This window comes from Belonocnema kinseyi, chromosome 3, assembly GCF_010883055.1.
Source record: "Belonocnema kinseyi isolate 2016_QV_RU_SX_M_011 chromosome 3, B_treatae_v1, whole genome shotgun sequence".
In the NCBI taxonomy this organism is placed as follows: Eukaryota; Metazoa; Arthropoda; class Insecta; order Hymenoptera; family Cynipidae; genus Belonocnema; species Belonocnema kinseyi.
In genome coordinates, this window is record NC_046659.1 from 111,031,598 (window position 1) to 111,056,563 (window position 24,966).

Here is a 24,966-nt window from a genome sequence, read left to right on the forward strand (position 1 = left end):
TTCGTAATTTTTTTAAACTAACAACATTTTTTAAAAATTCATCATACCTATCTTTCATAACTTCAAATGCGCTAAGTGCGCCACCACTAAAAAAATTTGCTCTAGCTAATTAACAAAGATATCATATTTGGAGGGGGGCCAGTGTAACGCAGTTGTTAAATCCTTAACAGTGATGTGCAATATGAAGTTGAGGACATGAATTCTTTCGTGTTCAAATGCGCTTATATGCGCTATCTAAATTTTTTGAAAAGTTTGAAAATTGTCTAAGATATAGAGGTAACAAAATTTTACGAAGTGATGAGCAACAAAATAAAAGCTTTCGATCCGCATTAATGAAGAGAGTTTTTTATGGGGATTCAAATGCCCTTATATGCGCAATAAAGAAAAAATTTGCGATATCGTAAAGACATCGTCAGATCATACGACTTATTTACGATATTGTAAAGACACCTTTACGACATGGACATAGGATGTCGTGAAGTTGTCGTAAAGATGTTGTAACGTTGTCGTAAAGATGTCGTAACGATGTCATAAAGACGTCGCCGAATTCTTTGCCCACTAGGGCAATTCATGTTAGTTGGAGGTATCATCGAATAGTGGATCATAGCCAGTGGTGATAAGGGTTTGATTATGGTTTTTAGTTAATTTTGAAATTAGCACATATGAGTGCATTTGACATCCTAGACAAAGAGATCATTATAAATTTTTATTTTGCAATTTAAGTTACTTAGAGATACCTTCGGATGGTAGCGCTTATTAGCGCATTCGAAACCCTATCCGAAGAGATCATTATAAATTTTAATACTGGAATTTAAATAATTTGGAGAAATCATCGAATAGTAATTCGCAACAATTGGAAATGAGGGGGTTGATTCTGGTTTTTGTCAATTTCGAAAGTGACGCATATGAGCGCATTTGAAATCCTATGCGAAGAGATCATTATAAATTTTTTATACTACAATCTAAGTCATTTGGAGATATCATCAGGCAGTTGATCGTAATGAGGGGGATGATTATGGTTTTTTATTAATTTCGAAAGTGGCGCATCTGCGCGCATTTGAAACCCCATAGGAAAGTCTCTTTTTAAAGCACATCACTGTTGAGGATTTAACACCTGTGTTACACTTCCCCCCTCCCCCCGCGAAAATATGATATCTTCGTTAATTAGGTAGCGCAAAATCTTGTAGAGGTGGCTCATCGGAGCGCAGTTGAAGTTATGAAAGATAAGTATGATGAATTTGAAAAAATTTAGTCAGTTTAGAAAAATGATGCCCCTCCCCTCCAAAATATGATATGTTTATTAATTAGGTAGCGCAAGATCTTTTAGTGATGGCGCAAATTTTTTTCTTTACGGCGCATATGAGCGCATTTGAAGAACTTCAAGATCATGTGATTTAAATTTTGATTTGTTGCGGCAACGTCGTAGTCATCGCTGTAGACCTTACACTCGAAGGACAGATTTTCAACCAACAAAATCAAATTTCACCCAAAAAGATAAACTTTCTACCAAAAAATAATTTTATAAAATTAATAAATTTGAAACAAATTTCAACAAAGTGCATACATTTTTAAGCAACTATTATTGAATTTCAAACTAAATAAACTTAACGTTCAACCCAGAATGGAATACTTTAATTTTGAGTGACAATCTTACTTGCTATAACTTGTTCGCCTTGAAAAATATCGAAACCCCTTTAAGTGTAAAGATGTGAAGTGTTATTTTGCATGTGAAAAAAATATTATGAAATTCTAAGTATTAGAGATTGATGCTCCAATTTAATCACGCGAAGCTTGAGAGAACTGAAAATGGATTTCCAAAACTAATTTTAGGAATTTCTATTTGGTGCATGATAAAAAATTGATATAATTTATTATAAATATTTTTGGTTCGAATTGGATAGTTGAATTAAATTTCACAAATTCATAGCTTGACTATAAATCAAAAACAATCATTGTAAAAATATAGTCGATTGTAATGATAATAATTTGTACTTGACATGATTCCGAGAATACCTGTATGTTGTGGATAGAAGGACAGAGTACGTGGTCCAGGAAATGAGGTCTTAAATTTCAACAGTTTGTTCTGATTTAAGAAATACGATAGTGTCTCTTTCACGTAGTCTACACATATGACAGGATTCCTTAATTTCGAAGGTTTTTTTGCAACAATAGCCAAAAGTGATTGGTATATATAGCAGTGAATATTTTTAAACTTTCTCACTCACTGTTTAGGAAAATATTGCTTTAAAAATGAAGATCTGCATAAGAGGCCTGTCTCTTACCCTAGGGGTTATTCTGCATATTCAGGGTGAGAATATTCAATATAATATAAATCGCAAATCTGGATATAAAATATTACATGCTCCCAGAAAAATGAAGTTGAACAAATTGAGCTGAATTTCAAAAACTCAATTATACAAAGTTACAAAATTTTAATTTTTAATCGATTTTTTTCCGCTTTTCTAAAAAATAGGAGCAGACAGAACATTTTTGATCTCAGATCCGTACTCTATCGATAAAGGCATAATTAATTATTCCCTCAATGGACAATAATCGAAATATTATCACCTAATGTTACAAACATTTTAATAATTTGCTATAACATCAATAATAACTCAATACATCCCAGTGGGCACAAAGTTTGGCGATGTCTTTACGACATTGTTACGACAACTTTACGACATCCTATGCCCATGTCGTTTCGGTGTCTTTACGATATCGTAAAGTCATCGTCAAATCATACGACTTATTTACGATATCGTAAAGACACATTAACGACATTGACATAGAATGTCGTAAAGTTGTCCTAAAGTTGTCGTAACGATGTCGGAACGAAGTCGGAAAGACGTCGCCAAATTTTGTGCCCACTGGAATGATATTATATTATTCCTAAAGTTTCTGGTAATAACTTCTCCAACCTCAGATCCGTGAACTTTAAAGTGATTGAATTTTGAACGCACCGGAATCAAAATGGTTTAGTGTATGCAATTCGAAATTTGTTACTTCTTCTGCTAAAAATAATGCAAGTTAAATTCTTATATATAAACTCGTACATTTGAAAATTGAAATTATTCGGGTACAAGGTTGTGCAATCTTGACAAATATCGACGCAGGATGACTAAAGCATTAGTGAAGAGAACGCTAAATCAACATAAATCTGTGCTGCTCGAATATTTTTCCAAACCGTGAGCATGTATGACACCATAAGAATAGTCTTATATACAAATATTTATTTTTACATTCACATATCAATAAGAAGGTATTGGTTTCATTTAAAATACCAATGTGTCGGTTTTTATTATACCCTTACGTTTCGAGACCCCCTGAGTCAGAAAAAATGATTTTACGAAGGTCTTTATTTGTCTGTCTGTCCACGATAACTTTAGAAAAATTCATCAGAATAGAATCTGATTTAGCACACTTTTTTAAGCCCTTAAAAGAAAGAACAAGTTCCTAAAGTATATATCCTGGATGAAAATTAAAAAAGTGAGCGCATTTTAAAAGTTTTGAAACCACATTTTTTCAAGATATAAAAATTCTACGTACGGTTATTTATACTATTCCGAAACTCAAATAATTTACCATTATAACTTTTTCCTGTAAAAAGAAAATGTTTCGAGTTGAAGTATTTTTACCCCCCTCCCCCCACACACAAAAAAAATAAAATAAACATTTTAAGCAAAACAACGCATGATAGGTCCATTGAAACTCTCCAGCGAAGATTTTTTAACATAAGCGAATTGACAATCAGAAAATTACAGAGGTGTATGTTTTGAGTCATAATTTTAAAAGGTTTGCACAAGAATGTGCGAAACCGTCGCGAGCTCTAGGCTCTTTTTAAATATCGCTCAATTTTATTCACAAGAATTATCAAATTTAATTTTCCTTTTTCATCAATATTTCATTATTGACCTCTAAATGATAGCATTAAAAATTTTACCATCCTATTTTCAAAATCCAACAGAACCTTCGTTATTCCAGATAATAATACAAATTTTACTACTGATTAATAAGAAAATAAAATAAAAGTAAAATTAATGAACTAATTTGACGTTATTTCAATTTATACAAGGAAAATTATTATTTAATTTTATTATATACCATGTAGCAAACATATCATAAAATATTAATATATATCCTGATATATATATATAATTGTTATCAAATAATTCCATTCCATTAGAGAATATATAATAATTCAAATAATTATGCTTTTAGCTTACATGAAATTTTAAAATAAGTTACAATCAATTCAAAGTTCTTTCAAACAGATTTTAATTTAGTCATTCATCCGTAAAAAATGTAATGAACATGATAATTGTCAAATTCAAAGGTAGTGAAATTGTTTTGAATATTCTAATTTAAAAACAATTTCAAATATTATTATATAAAATCATTGAACTGAAACCTGACTGAAATTAGAAACCGACAATAAAGAATATTCAATATTCCGACTTATTCTTTGTTTGATAAATATAACCAAAATGAAAACTGCCGTCCGAAATGGTTGAATTAAATTTTGTCGAATTTCCTAGAAGCTGTCAACTCTTTCTAGAATCTTGGTCTTTATCTGATCTTATTTGGATTAAAATTTCTAATATTTATTTTCTTCATGGTATTTTAAATAAATAAAACCGAAATAAAGGTTCCTACAAGCAAATTTTAAATCAAATTTTGTAAAATATTTTAAAATCTTCAATTTATTTCCCGAACTTTTCTCTGTATCTCACACTCCTTGGCTCAGCATGTAAATTTTTGATTTTTTTAATGATATTTTTTACAAATCAAACCTAAGTGAAGAGTCTTATAAAAAACTGTCGTGAAAATTGTGAAGCACTTCTCAAAAGCTATAATTTATTTTAAGGCGGATTTTTAACAGAACAGCTACAGGATTTAATTCTTTAGTCAAAAAGACTTTTTTTACTGAAAACTTAAATTCTCATTTCGGGAAGATTATTTTCTACCAAAAACACGAATTTTCGACTAGTTGAATTAAGCGAAAAAAATTAATCTTTAACAAAAGACTTGAATTCGTAACCAAAAAAATAATTTGTAATCTTTTTTAAATTAGTAAAGGGATACGAAAATTTAAATGCGGGCAAAATTTAATTCCAAGGATTAAAAAAATGAGAAGCCTCGGAATATTTGTGAAAGATTTTAGGAGATTATATTTATTAAAAGATTTCTCGAAAAATTTCAAACGGTTTAGGTTTTATTTTTTAAAAATTTTGTTATGTTTTGAAGATCTCAAAATGCGAGAAAAAAGAAAATGAAAGACTGATATAAAATTGAAAAGATACATAACATTTTTAATCATTTCCTAAATTTGTGAAAAAGAGTGTGAAATATTTTAGAACAAAATTTTGCAAATTCTGCAAAATAACATAATTTTGGAAAAAGCATAAGTAAGTTTCAGATATATTTGGAGGTTTCGAAACGATTTAAAAATAATTCTAACTGTTACAGATTTTTTAGACTTCTCTAAGATTTCACGAAACATAACAGTTCTTTATTAACAGTGACTTTTAATTTCGGAAAATAAATTTTATGACATTAATTGGTTAGATATTAAATATTTTTAAAAGATTTCTGAAATATTCCAAGAAGAATCTGAAAAATGTCAAGGAAATTTTAAAAAATTTTTCACAGCAAAAACATCGAGCAAAATTCGAATAATTTTCAACGATCAAAAAGTTTTGAAGTTATGAAATGGTCAAAGGAAGAATCTTCTTAAAAATCGTGTGAAAAATTTAAATGATATTTTATTTGGAAAACACAACCTTAGAAGTAAATTAAAAACAATTTCTAAATAAAAAAAAATGCTATTCGGAATTTAGATATTGCAATAATATTAATAATATCTTGTATTCTTTACGACATTGAAAACAAAATTTAAACTGGTGAATTTAAATGAGTAATCATTTCAAGCATTTTCAATATTTGTATGACAGAAAATATTATTTAAAAAGCATTCAGGGAAATAATTAAATATTATTTTATTTTCTCATTTCGACAATGTCATCGATCTTAAGAAACATTCTTTATTTAGAAAATGTCTATTATGTTATTCAAAATGGTACCAAAAATATTACGTGAGGATGATGACAGGAGTGTGCAAGGGGGGGGGGGGTTATGAAATTGTACGGTAATGATTAACTAAATTTCCTGAGCACATTAATTTTTATTGGATATATTTTTTTTTTTTAGCAAAATATACGTTTTGCTCTGGTTTTAAGACACTTCCCTTTTTCCCCTCTTTATCTTTTTTTTTCTTAAATATAAACTGATTTAATTAACGTTTTTTTGCGACAAAAAATATTTTGCTGTATGATTTGTATCAAAGTATCTCAAGGTGTTAACAAAATTAAAAAATGTTCTTAACAAATGTTATTAATCATTGTTGTGAATAAGTCATAATCTGTAAATTTGTTATAAATAATTTAATTCAGTAAGTACAAAATTCGAAACTTTTTTTGCAGAAAAAATTTCTTTCCTACCTCATATGTATTGTAATAGTTTATTATATTCAATCCACGACAAAATATCGGTAACAGTTAAAAAGTTTCCTTGCTACAAATAATTATTATTGACGAATAAAAGATTTGCATCTATTTACAAACTTACAAGAGATAAGAATTTTCCGGTTTCTTTCAATTCTGGTAAGCAATCTCTATACAAATAGAAGTAAGAAGAAAAATAATTTTTTTTCAGAAATCAAATTTTTGTACACTATCAGTATTAGGAAATGAAAAGCAAATAATGATAACGCGATGAATTGCAATCTCATTATATTGAACAAACTTAAATCTGTTAAGCAGTATCATTATGTTTTTAAATTTTTCAATTTTTTTTATCTTTAAAAACATACAAATTAATCGAAAATTATCTTTAGAAGTGCTATAATAAAACCATGTTAAATTACATTGTGAGAATGTTGAACAAGAAAATAAGTATTATCGCCTGGTTATTAAATTTGTGTAAATAAAATTATCATAAGATTCTTGAGAAAATTTACAAGATTTTCAAATATTTTAGGCTTGTCAAAAAAAATCTAGAAGATACATATTTTATACATTTTTGAAAATGTTTCCGAATTTTGAAAATATTTGTAATCCATTTAAAACGTCTTTAATTCCTCAAAATATCTTTTAATTGACACGAATTTTTCTCAAAATTTTTAAATATCATTTCAAATTTAGAAAATTGCCTTACAATCTTCTAAATTTTCCCATCAGTTTGAAGAAAAATTGTTTATTCACTCAAAAACTTTCAAAATTCTTTTAGATTCTACTAAATATTCCTTAAATTTACTCGATTTTTGTTCGCTTTTATTTTACAACATTTATAACATTTTGCTTTAAAATCTTCTAAACTAATTTGCGAAATTTTAGGAAATCGTTTGTAACATTTCAAAACCTTTTTCAATTTTGTCATAAAATTCATTTTTCAAAATAAAAAATTATTTAAAATTTTCGCACAAACATAAGAAAAATTATTTATTTTTAATAATCTTGTTAGACCTTATAAACCTTCTCATTTCTAAACATTATTCAAATTTTTCCTTCATTTTTTATTTATTCTGCAAAATTGAGAAAAAATGCTTTGAAATATTGCCTACTCTTCTTTGATATTTTTTTTAATCTTTTGAAATCTTTCTCAATAATCTCTTCAAATTAATTTTTCAAAATAAAAATTTAAAAAATTTTTTTATCAACAAATCAAAAAGAAGCGGATAAAAGAGAATCCTTTCAATCATTATTAATTTTCAAAGAATAATTTTAAGTTTTAAAGATTTAAAAATTTCGGTTAAAAGAATATGGTATACTTTGAGACTATTTATTTTTTATTTTTCAAGATTTACAAGTTTTTTAGGTAAACTGAAATTTATCATGGCTTGAAAAAAAGTTCTTAAAATTTTGTAATTATTATTTTGTAAGGAATTTTAAGAGAAAATAAAAAAAAATCACAATACATTTTGAATTATTTCCCAAAATCTTTAAAAAGTGTGAAATATTTTAAAGCAAATGTTTGGAATTTTGCCACGTAATATAATTTTAGAAAGAAAATCGAGGAAGTTTAAGAGATATTTGAAAGTTTTGAAACCATTAAAAAATAATTAAAACTTGTAAAGATTTCTTAAGGATTTTCTAAAGTTTCACGAAAATGAAAGTCATTTGTTCAGGTCCCTAAAAAAATTAAAAGAATATTTTATTTCGAAAAATGAATTCGAGAGATCATTTAAAAAGATTTTGGAAGATTTCAAAAATAGTGAAAGAAAACTTCAAAAGATTTTGAGGCAATTTTTTAATTTTGCAGAATAAATAAAAACTGAAGGAAAAGTTTAAATAATTTTTACAAATTATATTCGAGTAAAAATTTTAAATAATTTTCCATTTAAAAAAATAAACATTAAGAGAAAATTGAAAAAGGTATTCAAACATAAAAAAAACAATTTCCTAAAATTTCTAAAAATAGTTTAGAAGATTTTAAAGAAAAATGTTGTAATTTGGTTAAATTGCAAAATAAAAAGGAACAAAAATTGGGTAGATTCAAGAAATATTTAGTGGAATTTAAAAGAATTCCAAAAATTTTCAAGAGACTTAATCAAATCTTTTTCAAAATTGCTGGGAAGATTTAGAAGACTGCAAGGTAATTATTTTAATTTGAAATAATATTTGACCATTTTGAAAAAAATTCGCGTCGGTTAAAAATATTTTTTTTTAATTTGAGACGTTTTAAAAAGATTAAAAGTATTTTAAAACTCGGAAAAATTTTTAAAAATGTAGCAAATATTTCTTGATTCCTTTCTAACTGCTAAAAGTTCCGAACAACTTTTTAAAGACTCGAAAGGATTTATTAGAACACTTAAAAAATAATTTTTGATTAATTTGAGTTTTGTCAAGGATAAAAAATATTCGTTATTGGTCATTATTCGAGAGTGTCTTACAAATATAAAAATATTTTAAGCTTCCTTACAAAGTCTGACTGATTAAAGAAATATCATTTTTAAGAGTTCTTTATTCCATTGCAATAGAAATCAATATTTTAGGAATGATCATATTCCTTGTTTGTCATCTGTAGATATAATAATTATATTTATTATATAGTTGCATTATATCTTAAAACGGCAATATAAACAAATATTTCTTTATCACTATATTTAAAAGTGCCTAAATATCAGGGACTAACACAAAATAATGATAAAATCAATAACAAAATCATAAATTTGCAAGGAAAATTAGTAAGGAAAAACAAAAATGGATGAATTATAAAATAAATGAATTGTTAAATTCCCATAAATATTTCTATTGCTGAAATTAAAGTTTGACGATGCTTAAAATTTGTCGGACATGATTAATAAATTAATAGTTAATGAATGATTAAATTGTTTTCTTTATGTATAATTCTATTAATAGCTCATAAGTTAATAATCAAATAATTATCTTTAGCATTTCTAAATTTCGAGAATTGAAATATTTTTGTGGGAATTTACTAATTCATTTATTTTATACTGCAATCTAAAAGTTGGTGAATTTTAGTTTTGGATATTTTTTATTTTAGGATTTATTTTTTGTCACTTAAAGATCTTGTCGTTATTTGAAATTTGGAAAATTTTATAATTTGATAATAATATATATTTTTGGCTATTTTCGTTTATTCATTTATGTATTCGTTATTTATTTGTTATAAGTTTGGAATATACATGCAATTTGTTTGTTTGAAGTATGTCAATTAGCCCGATTTTTTCTATATTAAAGAAAATAATACGTAAGTTCACAATTCTCATTTACAAAAATGACATTAAAGGGGTTTTTATATTTATTTTGTCATTTTTATGCATTTCTCCTAAATTAACGCATAGTTTTGTAGAACAAAGTTACTACTATCGCCGGTGCATGACCGTTTTAAACTCTCTTGACACATTCTTAGCATTGGGCAGTGCAGTGGAAGCACTCCCCTGGTCCAAACAAGACGAATTCCTAACAAAAACACAATATAAGTAGACCTTAAAATCGAAATCACGTCGATTTTCTTAATGGGTTCTATTAATAAAGTTTACATTTCATATAAAATCGATAAAAAGGGGAAAAAAAGAAAGATTTTTAAAAAAGTGGAATAAGTATAACTCTTAAAATAAAAGTAGGGAATAGGAAAATGGGTAGCAAGTCTGAAATAGAAAATAGCTTTCCTTTATTGAGTTATGATTAAACTGTTCTATTGCAGGGCCATCTTTTGCAAAATTCGCAAACTGTGGTCAAATTTATTATCAGGAAATGTCCCTGTTTACAACCTTATGTTTCGTAGCGAACCTGTGGATTATTTAGCTTAGACAAATAAAACACAATTCAGGATTCGCTAACCAAATTCGGTAATAAAAAATCCATATATTTGTTCTTACAGTATAAATTTTAACATAGGTTCTTCTTTCAGATAATCATTCGGCATCGCCAACTCATGGTCAGCAGTCATTGGCATTTCAAGTTCAGCTTGCATCATCTCTTGGTAGGCTGGACAAGTCACTAGATATGCCGACGAAATTTCCAAGTTTCAGTCTGACCGATCCTATACCAAACTACGATTTCGAAAAAAACCTTTGTTCAATAAAATATGCTTATCAAGATTATTTCCTCGAATTTCTTGAAACAAGAGGTAAGTACGAAAATTTAACAACAAAAATAAAATCTAGAAAAAAATAGGGTAGTCTGATTTTAAAGCATCGGGTTTTTTTATAATAGGTGGCAAAGAAGCATTAAGGGCACATTAGGGTGGTCCAAAAATTTTTTGTATCGGATTTTCATGCATGTCGCTGCAGAAATCGTTGGAAACTACATAAAAATCAATCCAATTTTTTAAATAAATTATATCTAAGTGGTTGATGCAAGCCCCATGAAGCTAAACACATATTTTTTGTAAGAAAACAAAACAGTTTTCCAATTTTTATGCAGAATCATCAATATTAGAAAAGTCGTGTTAAAACTCAACATTTTTCTTTGCATTAACACACGACATACAAATAAAAAATTATTTCTGAAATTTGGCTCACACAAGTCTATTTAATAGGGTCGCGAAAAACCCGATATATGGAAAAATTTGTTTTGAGATACATAAAATAGTACTTTATACTGATAACTGGATGTTCATTAAATTTTTTAAACCATTTAGTATTGTTTTAAGCCATTTTCACTTCAAATATATTTCTTGATCGGTTCTTCCGTTTTTTGCCAGATACAGCAACCATTATTTAAAAATTTTTAACAAAATATTATTTATTCTGGCTCCTTCATACATTTCACTTTTCTGTCTTGCTGAGTTTCATTTATCGAGGCAATTTTTTGCGGAAAAAAACTTCTTAGGACAGAAAATTTTTTTTTTGTGAGCTTCTACGATTGATAAGATCTATGGTACGCAAGGGGCTCTTTGTCCCCACTTCACTCTGCGACGATTAAAGCACCTTTACCACCATGTGGTTTTTAAATAGGTCATTTTTCTTGCACACCGTTTAATTGATTTTTTTTTAAAACTGTAAATGCGCGCCGTCGGATGGTTAAAAATTGATTGAATATTCTTTCTCGCATGAGAGATTATCCTGGATACTCTTCTTTCCAAAACTTATTAGATTGATTGATATCATGATAGATTGATAGATTCTGCTCTATCAGACGCATCAAATTGATCGGTTAAGAAATTTTCGCTGTGTGACACCAATGTCACGGAGATCGAACCTAGCATCCTGCCCAGCAGCAAGTAGTAGAATGGGTCACGGCGATATGACTAACTTCTCTGAAGTCACCTCTGGAAGCAAGAAGCGGAAACTAGCCGAGCAGACCAATGAAGCCTCCACCAGTACCTGCAGCGACCCCAATATGATCACTTCTCGCAAAGAAAGCAGTAAAATAACTCTTCTGTCATCGTTGACGAAATAAATCATCCCTACTCAGTACTCCACAATATTATAGAAAATACTATAATTCACAAACCCATTGTATATAACCTTCGGTTAGATCTATATTCTGTTCGCGTTTCTCACATAGAAGACTACTACTCTATTATCAGCAACATCCAGAAGCAAGGTTTCCAGTACTATTTATATGAAAACATAATTTCACCCCCTATTAAAATAGTAATCAGAAACATTCCCATCTCTGTCTCTGATGATTTAGTACTGGCTGAACTCAAGAAAGAAAGATATATAATTACTTCGGTCTCTTGCATGAGAAACCGATAAAACAAAAAACCTATGCCCATGCTTTTGGTGACTGTAGCTAACACACCACAAGCAAAAGATTTTCTAAAACTGCAGTCGCCAGGCTATCTCACGCTGTGTCAAATGTAGGGCTTCGCATAACAGTTCCAGCTGCAAAAAAGATGCACTAGCTCCGGCCACTTGCAGTAACTGTGCTTAAAATCACCCAGCAAACTGTAGAGGATGCTCTGCCTTTAAAAAAAACTTCTGAAAATCTAATGAAAAATACTAAAACCAAAAATATTCCAAAAAATCAATTAACAGCAACGTACCTGATTTTCAAGTTGTGACTAACGAACGTACTCCTCCAGGGCTGCCACCTTCCACCAGACACACTCCACCGCAAAGTACTCCGCTTTAAAGCACTATAGTGCTGTCAGGAACATCCAAACCTAAAACACGCGAGACTGAATCCCAAATTAAACAACGACCAAAAAGACAGACAGAACCCTTAAATTACAAAGCCTCTAAAAGTTAGGTCTCACAAATAAAGCAAACCCCAGAAGTCGCATTTACTCAAAATAAAACTTTACAAAGTATGAAAGTCAACTGAATCAACATTATAAAAGGATCCACAACCTTAGCCGTAGCCATAATGAAGGGGTAAAATGATCATGACCGAAGCTATTACTTCAACTGCCGAGATTATAGGTAACGTTCTATCACTTCCTATTGACAATTCCTACGTTTTCTAACAACATTCTGAAAATCATTTTTTGGAACTCGCAGAGTGTCATAAGTAAAAGACTCGAATTAGCAACCTAAATTCACCCTGCTACGTGAATTCACAAAATTTAAAATTCGCGGCTGGACATTCTATAGAAATAATACCTATAGATTAACAGCTATTCTAATTAAAGGGAATATCGACCACCACGAATTAATAATCCCTGAACTAGAAACACTCGAAGCAACTGCTGTACACTAGAGAAGTTGTAAAAATGATTCGCAGAAAAAAATCTTAACTTACTCCCTCGGTAATTGCTGCATGTGACCTAAACGTCGAATGTTTAGCCTGAAATAACAGAATAACCAACAGAATCGAAAAACATTCGAATTCATAAATGACAGTAATCCCTCCGTTTTAGCACCAGAATCTCATACCTTTTCCCCTCACAATAAAAAAACATGAATCTAACCTTATCGACTTTGTAATTTCCAAAAATAACTTTTACAACCAGGACATTTTCACTATAGATGAGCTTGGCTCAGACCATCGACCAATACTCTTAAGCCTTCACAATAATTGTGAAAAGGCCCTGATTACACCTGGCTCCAAATTCCCAAAAGCTAAGTGGCAAACATTTAATTCCATTCAAGAAACTCAAGTTAGTTTTGAACCCACGCAAACAAACTATACTTACATCGACGAAGCTGTGACAAATCTCACCTCTAGCAAAAAACCTGCAACTCACGCTTCGGTCCCTCTGTCTATCGTTAACAAATAAGATCTACATTTCAGCCCCCGGATTGAAAACCGTATTGATACCCGTAAATAAATGTGCTAAACCCATCGGAAAACTAAAAGCTGCATTCTTGAAAACACAGTCAATCACCTGCGTAAAACAATAGAAAATAAAGTTCAGAAGCCCTCGTGTAAACATTGCAATACAGGAATAGGTCAACTTCAGATTAAAGATAACTTTATATATCATATGACTAAAGTCTTAACGAAGCCGCGATCTAATATTTCACCCCTAAAAACATCAGATCGAAGATTTGCGCTCTCTCTTACCGACAAAGCAGATCTTCTAGCAGCAAGTTATGAAAGTAATTTCGCTCTACATGAAGAGCCATCTATCCCACAACACATCTCTGAAGGCAACAAAATTGGTTCCAAATTTCGCAAAATTCCCCATGATTTAATTTCAAATTTAGTCCTCAAATGCTTTCTATCGATGCTTAACACTCCTTCTTCTCATCTTCAATGCCTATATTCAACTAAGCTACTTTCCAGAATCTTAGAAAATAGCTCACATTTTAGTTTTTCAGAAAAGATACAAGGATCCACATTATCCGACTAGCTATAGGCCCATTAGTCTTCTGAATTTAATGAGAAAAATTTTTGAAACAATAATACTCACTTTTCTAAACTAATTGCCTCCAGAAAAACAGCATCCCTGAACCGCAGCAATGTGATTTTAGAAAAGGTCACTCTAAACAGCATATGATACTCAAGCTCATAAAAGCAATTAGATTAAATTTTAATCGAAGAAAACATACTGGAGCTGTTTTCCTTGACGTCGAAGAGGCGTTTGATAGTGTCTGGCATGTTTGACTGCTCAAAAAGTTAATGAGTTAACATTTTCCAAGAGGGCCTGAACATCTCTGAAGTTTTAATCGGATTATATGCAGATGACACTGCGTTATTCACTTCGTCCTGGTCAGTTCCAAAAATCTTAAAATTACTCAACAAAGCTCTTCAAGACAATAAAGCATGAGCTAAACTCTATAAAATAAAAATAAGCGTGACAAAATCTAAATCAATTATATTCTCAGCCTCAGTGGGGAAGGGAGTAATGTGAGGAAGGGATATGAAATTTTCACATCATCTGGAATTCTCGCGTATTTATGTAAACAACACGTTCGTTCCGCAACACTGTTCCAACCCAGGTTACTGATCAATCACTCTAGCAATCACTTCAAGTGAAAATCCACTCATGGTCGTCATGCGAGGTTTCCCGCTCGGGTCCATTAGTATCTAAGGTCTTTTATTTCAGGCGTCATTCACTCTATTAACACTCTTTTTATGAACTATTTGTCGCCATATTTTTCAGTAATGACATACTGCTCTAGCTTCTTTTATGTCCAGGCATTATTTAATGCAGGCTTTCGTGTTTCTGTGGCTTCTTCTATCTCTTCTAACAAGGATCTCATTCATACACTCTAACCATTGTTTTTGCGTTCTACCTCTGGGCACGCTGCCATTTACTTTACTTTGATATACTTGTTTCGTTATTCGTTCATTTGACATTCTCTCAACATGTCCGAACCATCTTATCTGATTTCTTTCCCATGTGTCTACTCCCATGTGTCACTCATAAACCACATTCTTTGAAAATTAATTTGTTACTTACTTTATCCAACAAAGTTTTCCGGCATATCATGTGCAAGAATCTCATGTCAATTGCATTAACTTTACTCTTATATTTTCTTGATAGGTCCATGTCTCGCTACCGTATAGTACATTCGGTACAAATATAGAGTTATTTATTGCCATTTTAACTTCATTTAATATATTTTTACTTCTGATAAGGGGCCCTGCTCTACCAATAGCCTTCTTACCTTCATTTATGCCTTTAAGTCCTCCTCTATCTTCCCGTCCCTAGTAAGTAAGCTACCAAGGTACGCAAACTTATCAACTTGTTCAATTCTCTCAAAATTTAATACAATATTGCATAGTGTTTTTTCACTCTTTCCTTCAAACTTCATAGTTTTTCTTTTATTTGCGTTAATTTTGAGGCCTATACTCTTCATGCTTGCATTCAGTTCATTAAAAATTCTTTGTAAGTCTTCGATCGACTCTGCCATTACAACTATAGCATCTGCGAACGCTAACCCACGTAACCTTACTGTTTCGAGGTCCACACCCTCTTCGTCAAAAAGAGCCATTCTTAAACACTTGAATAATATCGAAACAGTCACTTAAATTGCCAGTTACCCCTACACTTGCTTTGGTACCCGTATATATTATTTGTATAGCTTTCAGAAGCAATCCATTGACTCCGTACTCTTTGAGGACTTTCCAAAGTTTACTTCTATCTACCAAATCAAAAGATTTTTCTAGGTCAACAAATGCACAGAACACTTACAAATGTTTGATAAACTAATAGAATAAAAAACCTCTGTGAAATATCTCGGGGGCAAACTACACAATCGTTTCTACTGGAATCAACATATAAAGGAAATGAATTGAAAAGCTCTCGGAGTTATCTCTCGACTAAATCCTATTATTAACAGACATTTTAGCCCTAATCCTGAATATGTGATCCTAATTTATAAATTGTTTATCCGACCAATCATAAATTATGCATGTACAATTTGGGGGGTAGGGGTGCATCAAACAGCAAAATTTATTACATTCAGATCATACCAAATAAATTCCTCAAACGTATCGCAAAGATCCCTAGATATACTAAGAACTCTGTCCTTCATAGAGAGTTTCAATTACCATACATTTTATAGTATTCCATAGAAGCCGCCACTAAATTTTAATAATATACATGATTATCACCTTTTGAACATATTTCCTCTCTAGAAAAATATAATTTTGATCCTTTCCACAAACACGCAATGCCAAGAGACTTCCTAATGAGATAAGTCAACCAGCAAATTTCATTTTCGACCCCTCTACCCCTTTCCCATTCTTCTTGTTTACTTTGCTCTTCTTTTATAAAATAAATTATCAGATGGCGTGATTTTTCCCGCTTGCGGGCTTTTTCAGATATAATAAATGTCACTTTAAATTCAAGCCATGTCAAATTTCTCTCAGATTGTTTAATAATGCCCAAACGGGTAACGTACAACAACTTCTGCCAGTCCGATCATTTTTCGGGGGTATCATTATTCGTGAGTGCGCGACTAGCGCGGCTTCGTTGCACCTACTGCCCACTCCTGCGCATTGGATCTCACAAGAGATGGTGACGTCTGGGGTCCCCTCGTCCCCATCCCTTTTTCTTCATTTCCCTGGCTTAAGACCTTATCATGACTATAATAAGTAAATTTATCAAGTATATTAAGATAAAATCTAACCTAGAAATGAGGTTATTTATTCATAAGAAAAGAAGCAGAATTTAAGTTCGATATAGAAATGTCAAGCAACTTCAATTTTGAAATTAAAACCAAAAACATGTTGCAAAATACTTAAATAGTTTATCATACACAAATTCTAGCTGTTATACTGCGTCTTTCGACTTTCTCCATTTGCTCCAAAAAAGTCGTTTATTCAAGAATCCCTTTTAATTAAGAATAACAAAAATAAATTAATGTGGGTCCAATCGGGTCTAGACCGGGTTATCTCTGGACACTGCTCTTCCTAAACCCAAATATTTTTTTTTAAAAATGCCATAGAATTAAAACAAAAACTTAAAAAAATCCCTATTTCTTCAGACTACATTATGATGTCTCTTGACGTAACTTCCCCTTTCGCTAATGTTTTCATAGAATTAGTTCTAAATAGTAAAGAAAAAATATGGTCTCACGTTAAAAAAACCACTGCACTTTCTCTAGACAAAATTAAAGAAGGAATTAAATTTTTAATAAATAACATCTATTTTCAATTTAGCAAAACTTTTTACAAACATTTGGAACTCCTATGGGTTCTCCTATTTCTAATAACTTAGCAGACATTGTAATGCAAGATTTATAATCTGAATTTTTCAACCAATCAGATTTTTAAGTTTTGGCCTATTTCAGATATGTAGACGATACTTTTTAAATTATTCATAAAGACAAAATTGAACAAACTATCAAAACCTTTAATGCATTTCACACAAAATTAAAATTTAGACATGAATTAGAAGACCACAATACTATCAACTTTCTCAACATTAGCATTATTAAAAATGATAATGGCTCTATTTTTACTAATTCGTTTTGCAAATTGACATATTCTGGCCGAACACTTATTTTTTTATCTAAACATCCTCTAAAATATAAAATTTCAATTATAAAAAAACTAAGTCGATTCTGCTATTTTACTTTCTGACCAGAAATTTCATATTGATAATATAAATACATTTAAACATGATCTATTTTTAAATGATTATCCACAAAATATTATCGGCAAACAAATTAACAATAGATTAAAAGAAATTAATAACATACATTCAACTAATAAAAAAAGAATACGATCCAGAAAGTAACATTACGATTCCATATTATGGTGTAATTTTGATAATATAAAAAGGCTTCTGAAAACTTATAAAATCACCACAACTTTTCGTATGATTTAACCAATTAGAAACCTTGAATAAAACCGAAATAGTCTACCGTTTTGCATGTAATAGTGGAAAATGTTATATTGGACAATCCAAAACACCCTTACATATTAGACGAAAAGAACATCAAGATAGTGTCAGGTTGAATTATGACAACGTCTTAATTGATCATTTACATGACAATATCAATGATAATATTTCTAACTTTTTTCTTTAGGATGATATTCAAATATTACATCGAGAGAGTAACCCTAAAAAAAGAGCCTTTGAAGAAATAGGTTTTTATTAAAAAAGAACTAGATAATTGCATTAACAAAATTACTGATTTAGACCACCTTAACGAATCATACAATTCTATCCTTAAATTCTTTCATTAAGAATAATTATATATTTTTTTATCGTTCTTTATGTTCTTTCACAATACTTTTAACAACAATAGCCAAAAATCTAAAATTAAAATTTGTTAATTATTAAATGAAATTTATCTTGCTAGTTCCTACATTCTTAACACTTTCACCCCTCTATTTATATTCTTTTATAATTGGCGCCTTTTTTTCCGATTTATGGCGTGATGGGTCAGTTTCCTTAATGACAGTCACTTTTGGAGTCATTCTTATGGGAACAGGATGCTTTTCCATTCTGCTCTCATAAAAAATATAAACAGTTATTTTTAACTTTTTAACATAATTTACTTCTTTTTTAAACTAGTCTCAGTTACGTTTTACATGTAATGAACAATTTCACTTCAAAATAGTCACTCAGGAACTCAAAATATGGTCAATAAAAATTCTTTTCAATCTAACCTAACCTTACTACAAATTTCCTTTTTTTAATCATTAACAATTTCACTATTTTATCTTTACAGAAGATTAATTTTAATTAGGAAATTTTCTGTTCACATCCACATATTAACAATAACTGATTAAATTACAACTATTTTTAATTAACTCCAAAAAATTATGTCTTTACGAAACTAATCCGTAAATACTTTCTATTGTTGAGTTACTAAGATTATTATATTATTTTAACTTTTTTACATATTTGATATTTACTATTCTAGACTATACCTATTTTACCGGTTCTCCCCTGATGATGGGAATGGTAAATTTCCAAGACGTTGGGATTTTTTCTTTTGGTTTCTTAAATAAAAAGGAAACTTGTCCGATAGCGTTGCTGAAAACTAAGTTGTTTTGTTTCATCTTTCTACATTGGTTTCTCGTACGTTAAAGACTTACTCATGAAATACTTGAGTTTTTAATAAAAAATTAGAATTTTCAACAAACTGCATACATTATCAACCTAATAGTTGAATTTTCGCACTAAAAAAACGATGTTTATCCAAAAATGCAATTCAATAGTTATTACAAAACAGTCACATTTTCTACGCCATATTTAAATTATTTAAATTATTCTTGACGTTTCAACTAAAAATCATTAATTTTCTAAGAAAAATTTTAACTTTCAAACTAGTAGTTGACTTGTCAACTAAAACTAAAGCCTATGTGAGAGGCATAAGAAAATCCTTCCACATACATTCTTTAAAGAAAATTAACAATAGCCCCCTCCAAAGAAATTTTTGGAGACGCCCTTGGTGACCGTTCGTTTTGGTCAGTTCTTTCTCCAAAGTCAAAATTAAAATAATAATTCTCAGCCGCTCTAGTGGAGTGGGGAGTATGAATTTTATACACGCCCCTCTTAACAAACCAAAAAATTCTAGGATTTAGAATCGAAATTTAAAATTTTTGGTTTTGAACAAATATTTACTAGACTTACGATCAAGTGCAAAATAGAAGTGAGAAGGGTTATGTGGCGCACCTTTCTTTACAGAAGACTATAATAATTGAGCACACAAAAATTGACTTCATTGCTTCAATTCTCGCATACTATAAAATTTATTTTGAAAATCTTAAAAGAAGTCGATTTGTTAAAACATTTATACGACAAAATTTATTTTCACGGGAGTTTTTCCCGTAACTTTCGCTTAATTTCAGAGCCTGCAAATTCAGGGGACGAACTACTCATGTTTTACATTGAACTACCTAATAAAATACTTTTATAATAAAAAACAATTTAAGTGAAAAAAATTTACCTTTTATGGCTCATATATAACAGGATATTGGCATATTACATGCATTATGCAATAAAAGATATTCTTTCACTTATTAGAGCCAAGGTATCAAGTTAATCCTTTGTATATTTGTCTTTTATACTCGCTTTTTGTTTTATTTGCGGGAACGTTTTCTCTTCATTGCCAGTAGCTCTAAGTTATTGATTTTTTTTGAATATTCAAATTATTTAATAACTATAATTTTCTTTCACTACTAGCGGGAGACCCAACAAATATTCCTGAGGGTATTTCTCTTTACCGCCTTACGAATAATAAATCTGAGGGACGAAAAGTTGCAGTACGCAAAAAGCGTCAGTTCATCTTATTGAATGGTAAAGTCATAATTCATATAAGTAAAAAATAATCTCGAACAAATGTTACAAAATGGAATATTTCCATTTTTAGTTAAAAAATAAATTTAAAACTTAAAAAGCAATGTTTCACCAACAAATAATATTTTCATAAAATAGTGCAATTTGCTACCAATTTATTGGATTTTAAGCTTGAAAGAAAAAATCTTATACAAAACTGTTGAATTTTCCACATTCAAATAAGAATTTAAAAAAATTAATTGATTTTTCAACGCAAGCAAACCGGCTTTTTATAAAAACACAATTTTTAAAACAAATTGTTGATTTTTTTACAAAGAGGATTAATTTTTTTAGTAAGAAAACCAATTGAGAACAAAATACATAATTTTTAACTAAATAGTTTAAATGTAAATCAAAACTGTTCTTCTGCTACAGCGAAGCACAAATTGTCAACAAACTACCTAGAGTTTAAACCATGTAGTTAACTTTTCTACCAAATTTTTACAAAGCTGCAAAATTTCTCATACAAACAGACAAATTTTCTATTGAAAAATATGAATTTTTTAACAAGGATGATAAAGCGTCTGATCAAAAAGAATAATATTCAATGAAAAACATAAATATTTAAGGAAACAGTTGATAAATGTACCAAAAAAAGATATCTTCAACAAAATTTATACATTTTTAACCATACAGATGAATTTCCCATCCACAAAATTAATTTCTTACTAAAAAGGTCCAATTCTAAAAAACAAAACAAATCAACAAATTTGCTTTTTAATAAATCCTTCAAGATTAGCCTTTCTAACTATAAGAAATAAAATGTTGTATTTTTCGTAATTTCCTCAACATTTTTTCAATTCGGCTTTTTCTGCTGGACAATTCACCTAGTTTAAACGATAAAAAACTAGCACATGCTCGAAATATAAAGGTACATGTTAATTTTATTTAATATTTGGTCAAATTTCCAGTAAGCAGAATTTTTCAAATAACAGTTTACAAAAAAGACAGTTTGCACAGCAGTTCTAAGTTAACGGTTTCCTTCTAATCTTTGAATTAATTAATAGATTTTTATTAATTTTTTAGGATGTTTCATAAAATGCACTACCACACTTCAAGTAAATGATTTCCTAGCAGAGGGTAGGAAGCCTTATGGATGGTTTAGTTCTGAAGGCCTTCTTCTGTTCGAACACGAAGAATCACCGCGCCATTTATCTCTACATACATCTCCATATGCAACTCCAAAACCACGACATTGAAAACCCTAAATTTTTTTTTCAATTTTTATCTCGACAAACCTTGCCTGTCCACTGCTGTCGCTTTGCAATGTACCTGGGTACTTGTCGGTTCACATTTTGTTTTTTCTGTGAGAGGGTGTATGCAGATGCTGACGGACTTACGGGTACCCATGCATTTTCCGTGAGCTAATCTTGCCTTAATCAATACCAATATCTTCTCGAATCTTCTAATTTTGGTGTATTTTTATTGCTTTTATCAGTTACTTTAAATTTGATCATGATTTTCTCATCATATATTGATAACGTGAACAATTACCAATATCTCCTAGACATCGCCTTCCTTTAATTAATTAAAATAAATAAGCATGTTCAATAAGGTAGGTTCGGCTCAACAATTCAAATTATATTTCAAGTTGTTTATAGTCCGAGATTTTTATTTTGATTATAAGTAGTATAATAATTACGACTTCTTTCATAAAAATATGTTCTATATTATATCAATTTTATTGTTCTTTATTACGTATAATGCCCTTATAGAAGTTAAGTTACAATTATTATTGTTTCTTAGTATGATTATATAGTTTTTATAGATTTTTTATAGTTTTTTATAGATTATATAGTACATACTCGCGTTATGTGGATTGAAATGAAGCAAGGAAAGAGCAAGCGTCCGGTACAGCTTGTAATGACAGCATATCAAGAAAAGATGTCATTGGTGCGTTGACCTTTAAAAATCCCCAAGTTGTAGAAATAGCCACGCAAAACTATCCTCTCCATTTAATCGGGAGCCAATGAGGTACAACAATAAAGGCTGCAATTTTTGCCACAGATCCATTCCGTCTACCACCTCACACTGGGAAACATTGATGCTTGCTTTCAGTCGACAGTGCCGAACACCTTGCCTCTTCGCTCTCATTCTGGAGAGACCAATTCACGAGAAGCACTTTATTTTTTAAACATTATTTGCTGTAGTTGTCGAGACAATAAATGTTTATTGTTGTTGCAGACGTTACAAGTTAGAGACTGTAAGGCTTTGTTGCATGTCAAAATTCGGCGTTGAAAAGTTTGTTAAATTTCTGTATTCTATTTAATAACTTATCGGCAACAGCGTAAGATAAGGTCAATACTCAATCATTTTCTTCAGATTTAAATAGTTAGTTGTATTTAGTATTTATTTGTCGACAGTCTTCATAATTTAAATTTACTCTCGATGTATATCGCTCGGCACCTCAGGTTATAGCGCTTGTTTCAATAAAAATTTATTAAAACATGCAAAATAGTTTTGTTATCGTATTCAATTCCACTCATCTTAGGATCAGCGGTATTGTGTGGAACATACCCACAAGAAGAAAACTTATTTTTCTTAAGATTATAAGACAATTAGTGATGCCACCGAATGATATTTCACGATACTGAGATGACACTGATAGAATTCTCAACTTCCAGTCTTGGATTTTTTCCGCAAATTTTGTGGAATGAAATGGAAGCTTCTAATGTGTCCTCGAAGGGTTTATATTTTTCTTGCACCTTCTTCTTTATTCCTTCACACACCCTTCATACACTTACTTGGTGGAGAAAGGGGGACCTACAGTTTGGGGTGGGTTCCGAACCACCAAGAGCAACAGCTTTAAGTACTTAGAGAAAACATGTTTCTCTAGAGGTACCGGTTCCACGACTCTTCGGAGATGAACAACTCCCTTGCTAGGCCAGTGTTCACCGCATGGGCCACCGAGGCTCTTCCAGAGTGCGAGGCGGGAATCAAACGAGATGTTTACGAGCTCTTGTCCCCCAATAGGTCTGAAATAAATATGTCGTGTAGACAACCACGATAATTGGCAATGTCTTATCGTGTCTTGCACGTGTCGTGGGTGACAAAAAATTAGCAATTCAGTAAAAAGGAAAGAAGCAAATAATCTTTCGGAAAGACTATTTAAATGTGCGCATGAATATTTAAAAACTAATTATGTACCAGGTTTGTCTACTGATGATATTACTTGCATTCGCAATAATATGAGCTATGGTAAAAAATCATTAGTGACAAGATTGCTGAAAAGTCTGTAAGACGTACATAACGCCCGAGACTGTATTAAAATCGAGACCTTTGAAAAAAAACTATGTGATCGAAAATTTGGCTGTTTTGTTAAATGCACTTTCTTTTTTTTATTTATTAAAATTATTTTTTATGTGTAAATTTGAATATTGCTTTTTTGGATCAACATTCCTTTTCTTTTTATTGAAATTTAACTTTTAGGTTTAAAATTTAACATTTTGATCAAAAATCTATCCGTATTTTATTAAGAAACCCTTCAATGGGTCAAAATCTAAGCATCTTGACTTAAAATATAACAATCTAATTGAAAAGGAACTTTTTTTAGTTAAAACTTAATATCTTTGGGTGAAAAATTGAACTTTTTTTGAATAGAAGTATCATCTGTTTGCCCTTAAAATTTTATATTTGGCACAAATTTCAAATACGTAAAAACAGGTTTTTTACGAATATGTGCTTCCTATAACTTTCAAACGAATTGACAGAATGTTAGACAACCATCTTACATAGAAATTCTAAAAGTTAGAGCATTTTCAAAATTTTTTAGACCACTCTTTTATTATTTAAAAGTGCTATGTACGGAGATTAGTAGTATTTGAAAGACGAACAACTTATACGAATGACAGCTTATCCTAATGACTTCTTATTGTAATTCAAACACAAATTTTTACAAGTAATTTGCGGACCATTCTTCGTTTTTGGTTTTTGTATGAGATAGCTTTTTCTTTAAATTAATTTTTTCAAACATTAATACTTCTTAGAATTAATCTGAGAAAAATAATTATAAACAATAAATAATTTCTGGAACAAATATGTTTGTAACTTGCATTATTTATTACGTTACTGAGTAAAAAATTGGTAAAAAGTTAAAAGTTTCTTAAGGAACTGAAAATATCTAGCGTTAACAAAGCAGGAGCAGGTTATTAACAATAATAATCTCTCCAAGTAATTATTTTTGCTAAATGTAATTAATTCTTAAATTCTTGAATCTTATTAACTTTAATTAATTATTTACCTCACTCTGATTAAAAACTGTGTAAGAAGTGTAAAATTTTTTCAAATCTGATCTAGCAATATCGT

The 24,966-nt window shown here is 30.1% G+C and overlaps 1 long non-coding RNA gene across 1 annotated transcript in view; it reads right to left on the reverse strand.

Moving 5' to 3' along the window:
- LOC117168770 overlaps positions 1–24,966 on the reverse strand; it is a 451,138-nt gene that overhangs the window by 165,015 nt on the left and 261,157 nt on the right. Inside the window, exon 2 of the long non-coding RNA XR_004466550.1 lies at positions 12,517–12,636. This is a non-coding gene — a long non-coding RNA (uncharacterized LOC117168770). The remainder of the gene's footprint in view (positions 1–12,516; positions 12,637–24,966) is intronic.